This window comes from Salmo trutta, chromosome 15 (genome assembly GCF_901001165.1).
Source record: "Salmo trutta chromosome 15, fSalTru1.1, whole genome shotgun sequence".
In the NCBI taxonomy this organism is placed as follows: Eukaryota; Metazoa; Chordata; class Actinopteri; order Salmoniformes; family Salmonidae; genus Salmo; species Salmo trutta.
The window spans coordinates 25,552,545-25,569,391 of NC_042971.1; the positions used below are offsets into that span (position 1 = coordinate 25,552,545).

The 16,847-nt window shown below is 42.4% G+C and overlaps 1 protein-coding gene across 2 annotated transcripts in view; it reads right to left on the bottom strand.

Moving 5' to 3' along the window:
• The window catches only part of LOC115148681 (roundabout homolog 3), a 304,721-nt gene that overhangs the window by 159,791 nt on the left and 128,083 nt on the right, over nucleotides 1–16,847 (bottom strand). The gene's annotated exons all lie outside the window — the stretch shown is intronic.

Below are 16,847 nucleotides of genomic sequence, written 5' to 3' on the forward strand. Positions count from 1 at the left end.
ACAAACATATAAACGCAACATGTAAAGTGTTGGTCTCATGTTTCATGATCTGAAATAAAAGATCCCAGAAAGTTTCCAGACGCACAAAAAGCTTATGCCTCTCAAATTTTGTGCACAAAATGTTTGCGTCCCTGTTAGTGAACATTTCTCCTTTGCCAAGATTACCCATCCACGATTTACTCTAGACACAATTTACTCTATCCACGATTTACTCCATGATTTACTCCAGACACCCGACAAGGCCCTCATCCCCGTCATTCGCAGGAGAAAGAGACAGAGATATCGGGGACGTAGGTCTGGGTGCCTTGTAATAATTTGACGGTGAGTGGGTAATCTGCATTTATCATCAGTCCTATTAGCCAACGTACAATCACTGGATAATAAAATAGATTAGCTACGTGCTCGTATATCCTACCAATGGGACAATAAAAACTATAATATCTCATGTATTACCTAGTCGTGGCTGAACGACAACATGAATAACATACAGCTGGCGTGTTGTACGCTTTTTTGGAAGGATAGAACAGGCGCCTCTGGTAAGACAAGGGGTGAATATCTATGTATATTTGTAAACAACAGCTGGTGCATGAAATCTAAGGAAGTCTCAAGTTTTGCTCACCTGAGGTGGAGTATCTCATGATAAGCTGTAGACCACACTATTTACCAAGAGAGTTTTCATCTATATTCTCCATTGCTGTCTATTTATCGCCACAAACTGATGCTGGCACTAAGACCACACTCAATGAGCTGTATACGGATATAAGCAAACAGGAAAATTCTCATCCAGAGGCGGAACCTCTAGTGGCTGGGGATTTTAATGCAGGGACACTTACATTTGTTTTAGCTCATTTCTACTAGCATGTTAAAAACTGAAGCAGGAAGCACTAGTGACTCGGTCAATAAGAAAGTGGTCAGATGAAGCAGATGCTAAGCTACAGGACTGTTTTGCTAGCACAGACTGGAATATGTTCCATGATTCTTCTGATGGCATTGAGGACTACACCACATCAGTCACTGGCTTCATCAATAAGTGCATTGATGACGTCGTTCCCACAGTGACTGTATGTACATACCCCAACCAGAAGCCATGGATTACAGGCAATATCCCACTGAGCTAAAGGGTAGAGCTGCCGCTTTCGAGGAGCGGGACTCTAACCCGGAAGCTTATAAGAAATCCCGCTATGCCCTCCAACGAACCATCAAACAGGCAAAGCGTCAATACAGGACTAAGATTGAATCCTACTACACCGGCTCCGAAGCTCATCGGATGTGGCAGGGCTTGCAAACTATTACAGACTACAAAGCGAAGCACAGCCGCGAGCTGCCCAATGACACGAGCCTACCAGACAAGCTAAATTACTTCTATGCTTGCTTCGAGGCAAGTAACACTGAAACATGCATGAGAGCATCAGCTGTTCCGGATGACTGTGTGATCACGCTCTCCATAGCTCTCCATGTGAGTAAGACCTTTAAACAGGTCAACATTCACAAGGATGCAGGGCCAGACGGATTACCAGGACGTGAACTTCGAGCATGCGCTGACCAACTGGCAAGTGTCTTCACAGACATTTTCAACCTGTCCCTGACAGAATCTGTAATACTAACATGTTTCAAGCAGACCACCATAGGCCCTGTACCCAAGAACGCTAAGGTAACCTGCCTAAATGACTACCGACCCATAGCACTCATGTCTGAAGCCATGAAGTGCTTTGAAAGTCTGGTCATATGGCTCACATCAACAACATTATCCCAGAAACCCTAGATCCACTCCAATTTGCATACCGCCCCAACAGACCCACAGATGATGCAATCTCTATTGCACTCCACACTGCCCCTTCACACCTGGACAAAAGGAACTATTAGCATTGCCCCACCCCCCTTCTTTTACGCTGCTGCTACTCTGTTTATTATCTATGCATAGTCACTTTAACTCTACCTACATGTACATATTACCTCGAATAACCGGAGTCCCCGCACATTGACTCTGTACCAGTATTGAATTTTTTACTTAACACTTATTTTTCTTAAAACTGCATTGTTGGTTAAGGGCTTGTAAGTAAGTATTTCACTGTAAGGTCTGTTGTATTCGGCTCACGTGACAAATATGATTTGATTACACAGGTGCAGCTTGTGCTGGGGACAATAAAAGGCCACTATAAATGTGCAGTTTTGTCACACAACACAATGCCAGAGATGTCTCTAGTTTTGAGGAAGCGTGCAATTGGCATACTGACTGCAGGAATGTCCACCAGTGCTTTGGCCAGAGAATTTAATGTTAATTTCTCTACCATAAGCCGCCTCCAACGTTCTTTTAGAGAATTTGGCAGTACGTCCAACTGGCCTCACACCCACAGATGGTGTGTAACCATTCCAGCCCAGGACATCCACATCCGGCTTCTCCACCTGAGGGATCGTCTGAGACCAGCCACCCGGACAGCTGATGAAACTGAGGAGTATTTCTGTCTGTAATAAAGCTCTTTTGTGGGGGAAAAACTCATTCTGATTGGCTGGGCCTGGCTCCCAAGTAGGTGGGCCTATGCCTTCCCAGGCCAACCCATGACAGTGCCCCTGCCGAGTCATGTGAAATCCATAGATTAGCCTAATGAATTTATTTCAATTGACAGATTTCCTTATATGAACTGTAACTCGGTAAAATTGTTGAAATTGTTGCATGTTGCGTTTATATTTTTGTTCAGTATAGAAACCAAACAATTTCACTCTCAGTAGTATGCCACTGCAAGGTTGTTCTCTGAATGAGAGATAAAACATTTATCTTACTGAATAGTGAATACCCATACCATTTTTATGAAAGGGTTTCTTAAATGAATTAGGCACAGCACAGAGCCCTGGCCTACACATGTTGCGTGATTCAACATCAAATGAAAACTTAACCCATTTATTTTTTCTAATAGTTTAAGAAAAATTGTATAACTTCAAAACACGTTTAAAACTATAATTTTTATCTCATGGATTTTCTAGCATCCATAGCTAAACTCAGCAAAAAAAGAAAAGTCCTCTCAACTGTCTACTGAGTTTATTTTCAGCAAACTTAACATGTGTAAATATTTGTATGAACATTACAAGATTCAACAACTGAGACATAAACTGAACAAGTTCCACAGACATGTGACAAACATAAATGGAATAATGTGTCCCTGAACCAAGGGGGGTCAAAATCAAAAGTAACAGTCAGTATCTGGTGTGGCCACGAGCTGCATTAAGTACTACAGTGCATCTACTCCTCATAGACAGCAACAGATTTGCCAAAACTTGCTGTGAGATGTTACTTCACTCTTCCACCAAGGCACCTGCAAATTCCCAGACATTTCTGGGGGGAATGGCCCTAGCCTTCACCCTCCTATCCAACAGGTCCCAGACGTGCTCAATGGGATTGAGATCCGGGCTTTTCGCTGGCCATGGCAGAACACTGATATTCCTGTCTTGCAGGAAATCACACACAGAACGAGCAGTATGGCTGGTGGACCTACCTTACAACAGGCCTACAAGCCCTCAGTCCAGCCTCTCTCAGCCAATTGCGGACAGTCAGAGCACTGATGGAGAGATTGTGCGTGCCTGGTGTAATTCGGGCAGTTGTTGTTGCCATCCTGTACCTGTCCCGCAGGTGTGATGTTCGGATGTACCGATCCTGTGCAGGTGTTGTTACACATGGCCTGCCACTGCGAGGATGATCAGCTGTACGCCCTGTCTCCCTGTAGCGCTGTCTTATTACGGACATTGCAATTTATTGCCCTGGCCACATCTGCAGTCCTCATGCCTCCTTGCAGCATGCCTAAGGCATGTTCACGCAGATGAGCAGGGACCCTGGGCATCTTTCTTTTGGTGTTTTTCAGAGTCAGTAGAAAGGCCTCTTTACTGTCCTAAGTTTTCATAACTGTGACCTTAATTGCCTACCGTCTGTAAGCTTTTAGTGTCTTAACGACCGTTCCGCAGGTGCATGTTCATTAATTGTTTATGGTTCATTGAACAAGCATGGTAAACAGTGTTTAAACCCTTTACAATGAAGATCTGTGAAGTGATTTGGATTTTTACGAATTATCTTTGAAAGACAGGACCCTGAAAAAGGGACGTTTTTTGTTGTTGCTGAGTTTATATCTATCAATGTATTTGAGAGTGGTGACATTTCTCTAGCCCCATCTCTCAGCTGTTTACCAAAACAATGATTTGTTGCTTTTCAAACCCCAGATTGTCCCTTTAATGTGCATATTATGTCATTGGCTGGGAATTTCAAACCATATCTGTCAGACAACATGAACAGAAATGGAAAATATAGAAAATGAATGTTACCCTGTTCAAGTTTGTTGTGCAGTTAATTGCTTTCATACATTACCCTGGTGGAGGCCATGGTCAACATAGCGATCAGGCTGGTTCCATCAGTTTATTCATATAGTTGAAGTCGGAAGTTTACACTCACCCTTGCAAAATACATTTAAACACAGATTTTCCTGACATTTTATCCTTGTAAAAATACCCTGTCTTAGGTCAGTTAGGATCACCACTTTATTTTAAGAATGTGAAATGTCAGAATAATTGTAGAGAGAATGATTTATATCAGCTTTTATTTCTTTCATCACATTGCCAGTGGGTCAGAAGTTTACATACTAATTGAGTGTATTTGGTAGCATTGCCTTTAAATTGTTTAACTTGGGTCAAACGTTTCAGGTAGCCTTCCACAAGCTTTCCACAATAAGTTGGGTGAATTTTGGCCTATTCCTCCTGACAGAGCTGGTGTAACTGAGTCAGGTTTGTAGGCCTCCTTGCTCGCCCACGCTTTTTCAGTTCTGCCCACACATTTTCTATAGGACTGAGGTCAGGGCTTTGTGATGGCCACTCCAATACCTTGACTTTGTTGTCCTGAAGCCATTTTGCCACAACTTTGGAAGTATGCATGCGGTAATTGTCCATTAGGAAGACCCATTTGCGACCAAGCTTTAACTTCCTGACTGATGTCTTGAGATGTTGCTTCAATATAGCCACATAATTTTCCTCCCTCATGATGCCATCTATTTTGTGAAGTGCACCAGTCCCTCCTGCAGCAAAGCACCCCCACAACATGATGCTGCCACCCCCGTGCTTCACGGTTAGGATGGTGTTCTTTGGCTTGCAAGCCTCCCCCTTTTTCCTCCAAACATAACGATGGTCATTATGGCCAAACAGTTCTATTTTTGTTTCATCAGACCAGAGGACATTTCTCCAAAAAGTACTATCTTTGTCCTCATGTGCAGTTGCAAACTGTAGTCTGGCTTTTTTTTATGGCAGTTTTGGAGCAGTGGCTTCTTCCTTGCTGAGCGGCCTTTCACGTTATGTCGATATAGGACTCGTTTTACTGTGGATATAAATATTTTTGTACCTGTTTCCTCCAGCATCTTCACAAGGTCCTTTGCTGTTGTTCTGGGATTGATTTGCACTTTTCGCATCAAAGTACGTTCATCTGTAGGAGACAGAACGTGACTCCTTCCTGAGTGGTATGACGGCTGTGTTGTCCCGTGATGTTTATACTTACATACTATTATTTGTACAGATGAACGTGGTACCTTCAGACATTTGTAAATTGCTCCTAAGGATGAACCAGACTTGAGGAGGTCTACAATTTCTTTCTGAGGTCTTGGCTGATTTCTTTTGATTTTCCCATGATGTCAAGCAAAGAGGCACTGAATTCAAAGGTAGGCCTTGAAATACATCCACAGGTACACCTCCAATTGACTCAAATGATGTCAATTAGATTATCATTAGTTTCTAAAGCCATGGCATCATTTTCTGAATTTTCCAAGCTGTTTAAAGGCACAGTCAACTTAGTGTATGTAAACTTCTGACACACTGAAATTGTGATTAAGTGAAATAATCTGTCTGTAAACAATTGTTGGAAAAATGACTTGTGTCATGCACAAAGTAGATGTCCTAACCGACATGCCAAAACTATAGATTGTTAACAAGAAATTTGTGGAGTGGTTGAAAAACGAGTTTCAATGACTCCAACATAAGCGAATGTAAACTTCCGACTTCAACTGTAAATGGTGTGATTATTAAATCTTTAACAGGACACTGAAAAAGGTTTGGCACAAACATAGAGAACCTTAAACACTTTCATTAAATGTGTTTTGAAATGAATCTCATTTCTAGCCAACTATGCTACTGTATATACTTCAAAGGTCTCTCAGTGTTCCCTCTACTACTTGAATGTCACATGAATGTGGCAGGTTGTCTGAAAGCAACACTATAGTTTCTCCTCCTCACCTTCTTTTGAGGCTGTCAACATTCCCCTTCAACCGCTCAAGGGGAAAATGTGAGATGATAGGTGAGCGTGTAGGAATCGTTCCAGGGGTGGAGGGCAAAACATTGCAAAAGCTTGTTTAGTGGTCTGTGAGACCGCTGTAGGGATGGTGAACAATGTCACAGAGAAAGAGAGAGAGAGAGAGAGAATGGACTTAGAATCGTGCTGCAATGGAAAGCAGACGTTTTACCAGTTCCTGTCCAACTCTGCTATTTGATGTTTTTTTTGTGCTGATCTTAAGTTATTTTGTAGATTATGTTTCTGCCATTGTTTCCTATGACCAAAAAGAGATTCTGGACATAAGAACAGCGATCACTAACCTCTATTTGGATAAAGATTTCTACTTCAACGAGTCGGAGGCGCAGGATATGCTGCTCACCCCGGACCAGGCCCTAATCCCAAAGACCCCAAAAATAAAAAGGCTGCGTAAGAGAGGCCGATGTGTTGGCAAGTACATCAATTATCTCTAACCTCCATTCTATTGGCAAACATACAATTACTGAAGAACAAACTGGACGAGCTCCGTTTGAGACTATCCTATCAACGGGACCGGAAAAACTATAATATACTATGTTTCTCAGAGTCGTGGCTGAACAAGGACATGGATAATATATATCTAACTGATTTTTCTATGCATCGTCACGACAGAACGGCAGCGTCGGGTAAGCTCAAGGGGGGAGGTGTGTGTCTCTTTGTTAACAACAGCTGTTGCTCAATCTCTAATATTTAGGTCTTGAGGTTCTACTTGCCTGAGTTAGAATACCTCATGATACGGCCCAGTACATCACTGGGGCTGAGCGCCCTGCAATCCAGGATCTCTATACCAGGCGGTGTCAGAGGAAAGCCCTAAAAATGGTCAAAGACTCCAGCCACCCATGTCATACAGTAGACTGTTTTCTCTGTTACAGCACAGCAACAGGTACCAATGCACCAAGTCTGAAAACAACAGGACCCTGAACAGCTTCTTCCCCCAAGCCATAAGACTGCTAAATAGTTAACCAAATAGATACCCAGACTATAGATACCCAAATACAACATGTGTAGACTTTACCATGAAATGCTTACTTACAAGCCCTTAACCAACAATGCAGTTTTAAGAAAAATATGTGATAAGTAAAAAATAGATAAGTAAAAAAATTCAATACTGGTACAGAGTCAATGCGCAGGGGCACCGGTTGGTTGAGGTAATTGAGGTAATATGTACAGGTATGGGTAAAGTGACTATGCATAGACAATAAACAGCGAGTAACAGCAGAGTAAAAATAAAAAATAATAATAAATAAAATACTGCTACTGGTTATCTGTCACTTTATTCCTAGTTATGCACATATCTACCTCAATTACCTCGTACCCCTGCACATCGACTCTGTACTGGTACCCTGTGTATATAGCCAAGTTATCGTTAAGCATTGTGCATTTACTTTTCATTTTATTATTACATGTTTTACTTTTCTATTATTTCTCTGTGGTCTTTCTCCCTACGTTGTTAGGAAGTAAGCATTTCGCTGTTAGTCACCACCGGTTGTTTACAAAGCATGTGACAAATAACATTTGATTTAGTTTGATGAGAGAGAGAGAGAGAGAGAGAGAGAGAGAGAGAGAGAGAGAAGCAGCTATTGAGTAAAACTGCCATGGCAGAATGGATAAACAACAGTTAGGCTATACAGTATACACCAGTCCAACAAGGTTTTAGGATAACATTGTACCAGGGGATGCCTTGGTGCGGTTGGGCCAATTATGTTGTAGGTTGGTGTTTTTACACACACACACACACACACACACACACACACACACACACACACACACACACACACACACACACACACACACACACACACACACACACACACACACACACACACACACACACATAAACAGGCACACACACAAGATGTAGTGTTGCGTGTGTAAATTTTGCGTGGAAGGTATGACAATCCCTTAGCAAGGGCCAGGGAGAGTCCAATGAGTCACACACAAACAAACACACACACAAACACACACACACACACAAATAATACCCCATCTGTCCACTGTTTCACCTCACATCCCACCTCTCGTATACACATATTTTCTGTCATTGTACTACAGGAGACGGAGGGGCCTTTATTCCTGTGAATACAAGGACATTGTTTGGTTGGGGTAGGTAAGTGGTTGCTATGGAATGGCGCATTGACAGAACGCCCCTGTAAATGACTTTGTTTCCCTCTGCAAAAGAAAATAAATAAATAAATGTATCCTGTTTGCTCACAATTATTTGTGGATTACCCTTCCTCCACATATTTTTGTGGTAGTTGTGTCATAGTTAAACCCACCCCCAGCTGAGGCAGTCTTCTTTCTTCTTCTGTGTGTGTGTGTGTGTGTGTGTGCGTCCCTCTCTCTCCCTCTCCATCCCTGTCCCTTCCTGCCTTTGTCTCCCACACTCCCCCTGTCCTTCTAATCATGACATAAAGCCTGGCTTCTGGGGCATAGTTCCCACTTTAATGTCGCCTTTCTCTTCCCCCTCAGCTCGGGTTTCTCCCTGATTTACAATGGCCCCGGCAGCCTATGGGGAGGAATGGAGATGAGGGAATGGGGATATGGGAGATGTAGAGCCCGTTTTACTGTTCTCCTGCTCCCCTGTTCCTTTTTTTATGATTCATTCAGCCCAGCCATGGATGTGTGGTGCCTGAGGGAACAGCCTTGGCCTGGGAGACAGAGGGAAAGTCTCTCCCTGGAGGGAACCCAATGCAAAGTTAGTGGATAGTTGCTCAGGAGACAATGGCCCCTGCCTATCACCCTGAGAGAGTCAGCTGGTTTGAACTTAGGGTGAATGGGTCTATCACGAGAAAGCACGCAAGGCCTATCAAGACATCTAACTGAATAATGGCTACATTCTGGGCAGGGGGCGTGAGGGTTGACCAATTGAGCATGACAATGAGTAATACAAGCTCGTCTGACACAGTTCCTTGGGGACGCATCACATGTTGGGTATTGTTGTTCGATGATGTTGTTGGGATATAAGACCACTAATGTTTCCTCAAAGCAGGATGTAAGTCCTTGTTGAATTAGAAGTGTGAGGGACTAAATCCCGATCAAACATGATAAATAATTGCTTGTTAAAAATGTAGCACCATCTGGTGAATAAACGGTCAACAGGATGGATAATGGGATATATATACAGTATATAAAAAACAAACACCAGTCACATTTACAATATTCTTTTAGAGCAACTTCGAGGGAAAATGTTATATGTTACTCAGTTTGGACATGTACAGTGCTGTGAAAAGTATTTGCCCCCCCTCAGGTTCCCTTTTTCTATTATTAGGTTTGGTTGAAGATCTAAAATATTCAAATCAAATCAAATCACATTTTATTTGTCACATACACGTAGTTAGCAGATGTTAATGCGAGTGTAGCGAAATGCTTGTGCTTCTAGTTCTGACAGTGCAGTAATATCTAACAAGTAATCTAACAATCCCACAACAACTACCTAATACACACAAATCTAAAGGGGTGAATGAGAATCTGTAAGTATATGGATGAGCGATGGCCGAGCGGCATAGGCATGGATGGTAACGGTGTGAACAGGCAGTGGCTCGGGTGGTTTATGTCCTTGATGATCTTTTTGGCCTTCCTGTGACATCGGGTGCTGTAGGTGTCATGGAGGGCAGGTAGTTTGCCCCCTGTTGGTGTGGTATGCAAACTGAAGTGGGTCTAGCGGAGGTGAGAGGTGATGTGATCCTTGACTAGTCTCTCAAAGCACTTCATGATGACAGAAGTGAGTGCTACGCGGCAGTAGTCATTCAGTTCAGTTATCTTTGCCTTCTTCGGTACAGGAACAATGGTATCCAGCTTGAAGCATGTGGGGACAACAGACTGGGATAGGGAGCGATTGAATATGTCCGTAAACACATCAGCCAGCTGGTCTGCGCATGCTCTGAGGACTTGGCTAGGGATGCCGTCTGGGCCAGCAGCCTTGCGAGGGTTAACACGTTTAAATATTTTACTCACGTCGGCCACGGAGAAGGAGAGGGGCGGGGCGCAGTCCTTGGTAGCGGGCCGCGGCGGTGGCACTGTATTATCCTCAAAACGGGCAAAGAAGGTGTTTAGTTTGTGTCCGTGATGTGGTTGGTTTTCGTTTTGTATTCTGTGATTTCCTGTAGACCCTGCCACATACGTCTCGTGTCTGAACCGTTGAATTGCGACTCCACCTTGTCCCTGTACTGGCATTTCGCTTGTTTGATTGCCTTGCAGAGGGATTAACTACACTGTTTATATTCAGTCATATTCCCAGACCTTTTTCCATGGTTAAATGCGATGGATCACGCTTTCAGTTTTGCGCAAATGCCGCCATCCATCCACGGTTTCTGGTTAGGGTAGGTTTTAATAGTCACAGTGGGTACAACATCTCCAATTCACTTCTTTATAAACGCACTCACCGAGTCAGCATATAGGTTGATGTTGTTCTCTGAGGCTGACCGGGACAAATTCCACTCCGCGTGATCAAAACGATCTTGAAGCGTGACTTCCGATTGGTTGGACCAGCGTTGAATGGTTCTCGTCACTGGTACATCCTGTTTGAGTTTTTGCATGTAAGACGGTGGGAGCAAGATGGCGTTGTGGTCAGATTTGCCGGAGGGAGGGCACGGGAGTGCTTCGTATGCATCACGGAAGTTAGAGTAGCAGTGGTCGAGGGTATTGCCCATGTGCATAGCGTAATCAATATGCTGGTAGAATTAAGGTAGCCGTGTTTTTCTTTGTTAAAATCCCCAGCTACAATAAATGCAGGATATATGGATTCCAGTTTGCATATAGTCCAGTGAAGTTCCTTGATGGTCGTCTTGGTGTCTGCTTGAGGGGGAATGTACACAGCTGTGACTTTAACTGACGAGAATTCTCTTGGTAGGTAAAATGGCCGGCATTTGATTGTAAGGAATTCTAGGTCGGGTGAGCAGAAGGACTTGAGTTCCTGTATGTTGTTATGATTACACCATGAGTCGTTAATCATGAAGCATACACCCCCGTCCTTCACGATGCATGGAGAAGCCCGGTGGCTGAACCGATTCCAACAACATATTACATTTTACATTTACATTTTAGTCATTTAGCAGACACTCTTATCCAGAGTGACTTACAGTTGTGAATGCATACATTTCAGTTATTTTTTTATTTATTTTTTTGTACTGGCTCCTGAGGGAGCCATGTTTCTGTGAAACAGAGAATGTTACAATGTCTGATGTCTCTCTGGAAGGCAACCCTTGCTCGAATTTTGTCTACCTTGTTGTCAAGAGACTGGACATTGGATAGATGTATACTTGGGAGTGGTGGGCGATGTGCCGTCTACGGAGCCTGACCAGGTGGCTGCTTCGTCTGCCCCTTCTGCGGCACCGTTGTTTTGGGTCGGCTTCTGGGATTAGGTCCATTGTCCTGAGTGGTGGTCCGAACAGAGGATCCGCTTCGGAAAAGTCGTATTGCTGGTCGTAATGTTGGTAAATTAAAATTGATCTTATATCCAATAATTCTTCCCGGCTGTATGTAATAAGACTTAAGATTTCCTGGGGTAACAGTGTAAAATCATGAAAAAAAACGAAATACTGCATTGTTTCCTAAGAACTCAAAGCGAGGCGACCATCTCTGTCGGCGCCATCTTTTAGTATCAGAAATATGCAAAAATAAAGAAAATCTGAAAGGGGGCGAATAATCTTTCACTGTACTGTAGCTAGCAAAGTTTAGACAGGTAATGGGCTATTTGGAGTGCTCAACCAGGAAAACGAATTGGTGGCTGCAATACTAAGTGGCCTCCACACCTGTTTTGCTATCTTTTAGAGCAGGTGTACAACCTAGAGGTCAAAGGTCAGCATCTGTCAGGCCAGAGTCCCTAAACCCTAAAATCTAAAGAGCTGCTGCTTGGCAAAGCAGCTAGCCTAGCTGCTAGCTATCAAGCTAGCCTAGCTGCTAGCTATCAAGCTAGCCAGGTTTCCTTAACCTCTTATGGCTAGGGGGCAGTATTTTCACGGCTGGATAAAAAACGTACCCGATTTAATCTGATTATTAGTCCTGCCCAGAATATGCATATAATTATTAGCTTTGGATAGAAAACACTCCAAAGTTTCTAAAACTGTTTGAATGGTGTCTGTGAGTATAACAGAACTCATTTGGCAGGCCAAAACATGAGAAGATTCTGTTCAGGAAGTACCCTGTCTGACCATTTCTTCCCCTTGTTGATTCTCTCTATCTATTACAAGGGATCTCTGCTGTTACGTGACACTTCCCACGTCTCCAATGGGCTCTCAGAGCCCGGGAAAAACCTGAATGACGTAATTCAAAGCCCTGGCTGAAACACAGGAGCGCTTTTGCTAAGTGGTCTATCAGCAGACAAAAGGCTTAGGCTCGTGCACTGCCCGCCCCCGCCTTTCTGTTTTTCCCTCTGTTTACAGACACGCAGATTCCCGGTCAGAATATTATCGCTTTTCTATGAGATAAATTGCATAAAAATTGATTTTAAACAGCGGTTGACATGCTTCGAAGTACGGTAATGGAATATTTAGAAATATTTTATCACGTTATGCGCTATGCGCACGACCGTGATTTACCATTCTGATAGTGTCTAGAACGCACGAACAAAACGTTGCTGATGGAACATAACGATGGATTATTTGGGACCAAACCAACATTTGTTATTGAAGTAGAAGTCCTGGGAGTGCATTCTGACAAAGAACAGGAAAGGTAAGACCATTTTACTTATAGGAAATGTGATTTTGGTGAAGGCTGAACTGGGTGGGTGTCTAAATAGCTAGCCCGTGATGGCTGGGCTATGTACTGAGAATATTGCAAAATGTGCTTCATCTGAAAAGCTATTTTAAAATCGGACATATCGAGTGCATAGAGGAGTTCTGTATCTATAATTCTTAAAATAATTGTTATGCTTTTTGTGAACGTTTATCATGAGTAATTTAGTAAATTGTTAGTAAATTCCCCGGAAGTTTGCGGGGGGTATGCTAGTTCTGAACGTCACATGCTAATGTAAAAAGCAGTTTTTTGATATAAATATGAACTTGATTGAACAGACATGCATGTATTGTATAACATAATGTCCTAGGTGTGTCATCTGATGAAGATCATCAAATGTTAGTGCTGCATTTAGCTGTCTTCTGGGTTTTTGTGACATTATATGCTAGCTTGAAAAATGGGTGTCTGATTATTTCTGACTGGGTACTCTGCTGACATAATCTAATGTTTTGCTTTCGCTGTAAAGCCTTTTTGAAATCGGACAGTGTGGTTAGATTAACGAGAGTCTTGTGTTTAAATAGCTGTAAAATAGTCATATGTTTGAAAAATTGAAGTTTTCGGATTTTAGAGGAATTTGTATTTCGCGCCACGCCCATCATTGGATATTGGAGCAGACGTTCCGCTAGCGGAACATCTAGATGTAAGATGTTAACAGTTTGAACACAGCCCGCGATGCGGTTAGCCCTTGTGGCTGGGATCGCGTATAGTCCTGGGCTTGTGGCTGATTAAAGCCTCATAGATGTGTCATGACGTTGGCCTGTGGGTAAGGTTTATGACCCCCCCATAAATACCTTTCTCCCTTCCCCTCTCTCTCTGACCCTACTGAAGGACTTGAATAGCCTGTGTTAACTATAGAGAGTCTGGGAACATCAAACAAATGGGGAAAAGGAACCATCTTTTGATAATAAAACCAGTTGGAAATATGCTTGATAACGTAATGAGTATGTATGTCAGTTCATTGTTATCTGAGACATTATGATTGATGACAGGACGACATAAACTGTACCTGAGAAAGTATACACCCTCTAGTTATCAGAGTCACATGGAATTGTTATGCAATTGAAATGTTTGACATTGAAATTGTTTGTTAGGAGATTAAATGTAATTTTAGCTTCCAAATGAGAGAATTGGGTTTTCATAAGGAATGTGCCCTGCTCGATCAGTGGCCAACCCTGTGAAGAGACAGGGGTTATAAACGATGAAACACCTCCTTCCCTCCTCTCCACTATATAAGTCTTTGACGAAAAGACATTCACGTGTTCCAGTACGCGAGGTCTGCAGCCTGCGTCAGAAGGACACACATGTTAACTAAACCATATCAAGGACAGAACTAAGCCAACCTCGGCGTAAGCTTTGATGGCCAATGGTATGAACTTTGAGCTTATTCACTACAGAAGTGATACTTCCTAGCCGTTGAGTTAGCCGCTGCTAACGTGGGCTAGGAAAGGACGGACGACGGATGCAGTCTAACAACCAGACGAAGATACCACCACGTATCCAATTTGCCACCATCGACATTCTTCCACTACAGGAAGATCTGGTGGCCAACCCGGCCAGCATCTACGACCAATCTACCGAAGCGTAGCTCAGAGTAAATATTTATTGCATTTTCCTTTTCCAAATGGGCGGTAATTTAGAATGCATAAGATAATGTATTTACGATAGCATAGCTGCTGTTTCTTTGTTCCTAAATCTTCCCGCCCTTTCATTCAAGCCAACCCCCTTTCCTTTGTGTAACCAGCCATGATACAGGTTCCGTACACCAGGACGTTTTCTGTATGACATCATATGTATTCTGTGTATTTGTAATTCTGTGTGATTAGTTAGGTATTTAGTAAATAAATAATTAAACCCAATTTTGTATTGCTGATTCAACTTGTTAGCCAGGGTTCGTGAAGATAACCAAGAATTTACAACTGTCATTATGAGACTGAAAATAAGATAAGGGTTAATATTGACTGCTATCGATGTAAAATATTACTAAGTATTTTAAGAGTTATTCGGAAGATAACAGCTCTATAAACGTTCTTCTGTGGTGCCCCGACTTTCTAGTTAATTACATCTACATGATTAGCTTAATCAGGTAATATTAATTACAGAGAAATAATTTTATAAGTTAGCATGTCATATCACTTAATCCGGCATAGCCAAAGACACGACAGATGTTACATCCCCTATGTAGGGTACTTTAAGCATTTCTGGACTGGTTCTGACAGATATTTCTGTGTACAGCGAGCTCTGTGAACGGCGCAACATCAATTGTTTTACAATCCCTAAAAGCATTGGTTGTGAGGTCCACAGACATACAACATATTATATTTGCATAGGAAGCAGAACGACACATTATTTGGCCTTGTCACGACTTCCTCCGAAGTCGGTCCGTCTCCATGTTCGGGCGACGTTCGGCGGTCGACGTCACCGGTCTTCTAGCCATCGCCGATCCACCTTTCATTTTCCATTTGTTTTGTCTTGTCCTCCCACACATCAGGTTTCAATTCCATCAATTACATGTTGTGTATTTAACCCTCTATTCCCCCTATGTCCTTGTCCGGTATTGTTTATTGTAAGTGCTTGTGCACATTATGTCTGGTGTGCGTCGGGTTTTGTACCCATTTATTGATTGTTCTGTTTTCCGGTGGTTTTTATTATTAAACTGTGCTGTTGGAAACACAGTTTTTGCTCTCCTGCATCTGACTTCTCTGCCGTCAGTTTGCACCCCTTACAGGCCAATCCAGACAAAGGAACCTTACAGCTGCGCTTGCAATGGTGCATATGAAACGGGAGAATCTAATGGATGCAACAAAACCAGTCATCTCGTTGTGATGTTCTCAGATGGATTTATAGCTCTCGACAGGAAAAAAACAAAATAATTTTGTAGAATTTTAAAAAGACCACTTTCTCCTTGTCACAGGCGGACAAATTCACTTTGTGTACTGTCGTTAAGTATGATCATATTTATTTGACAGCTATGAGATAGGTGAAATCTTATTGGAAGTTGTTTATAATTTGATTGATACTATATTTAGCAAGCATCTCAGTCATTTCAAGCCCTATTGATCCCTCTTTTGTTGAATTGGAAATAAATCATATTTGCACTATGTACTTGAGCTTGAGTCCTCAAAAGTATGTCCACCTGCGCAATTTATAACTATTTTTAGCAGAAATGTGAGATCTTAATCTTCTTGGAGTATGCAGCATTACTAGTTAATATTTATGGCCCTCTCATAATAAATAATCACTATTTTGGCTAAAATAACATTTTTGCCCTAACGTTTGTTACTGCCCTGTGAGTTGTGTTGGCTGGAATTGCATGGAGTATCAGTATCAGCTTACGTTGCTACCGTCATGCCCCCTAAAGTTAAAGAAGGCTGGAATAATGGAGAGGACAGTGTTTCGCTATCACAGGTGCTCAATCTGTTAAATCAACAAAAATGTGTATACAAGCAATTGTTAAAGCCACAGGAAAATAGCTTCAAGAGCTTTGTTCAAATACTAGTGGAGTCAACCAACAAAATAATGGACAATCTGACCAGAGATATACATGACCTTAAGAATAGTTAGCAGTTTTCCCAGGGAGAGGTGGATGTCCTGAAAAAGATTTGCACCAAGATGACAACAAATTGTAAGTCCACACGAGATAACATCAGCACTGTCTGTGAACGACTGGGAAAACAGACTATCTAGAAAGGCAATCCAGGAGAAATGAACACCGAAAAGCTGCATATGGATCATACGAAGATTGAAAACCTGTAACCACAGGTCTGAAAAAACTGTAACCAGCCCAGGTGAA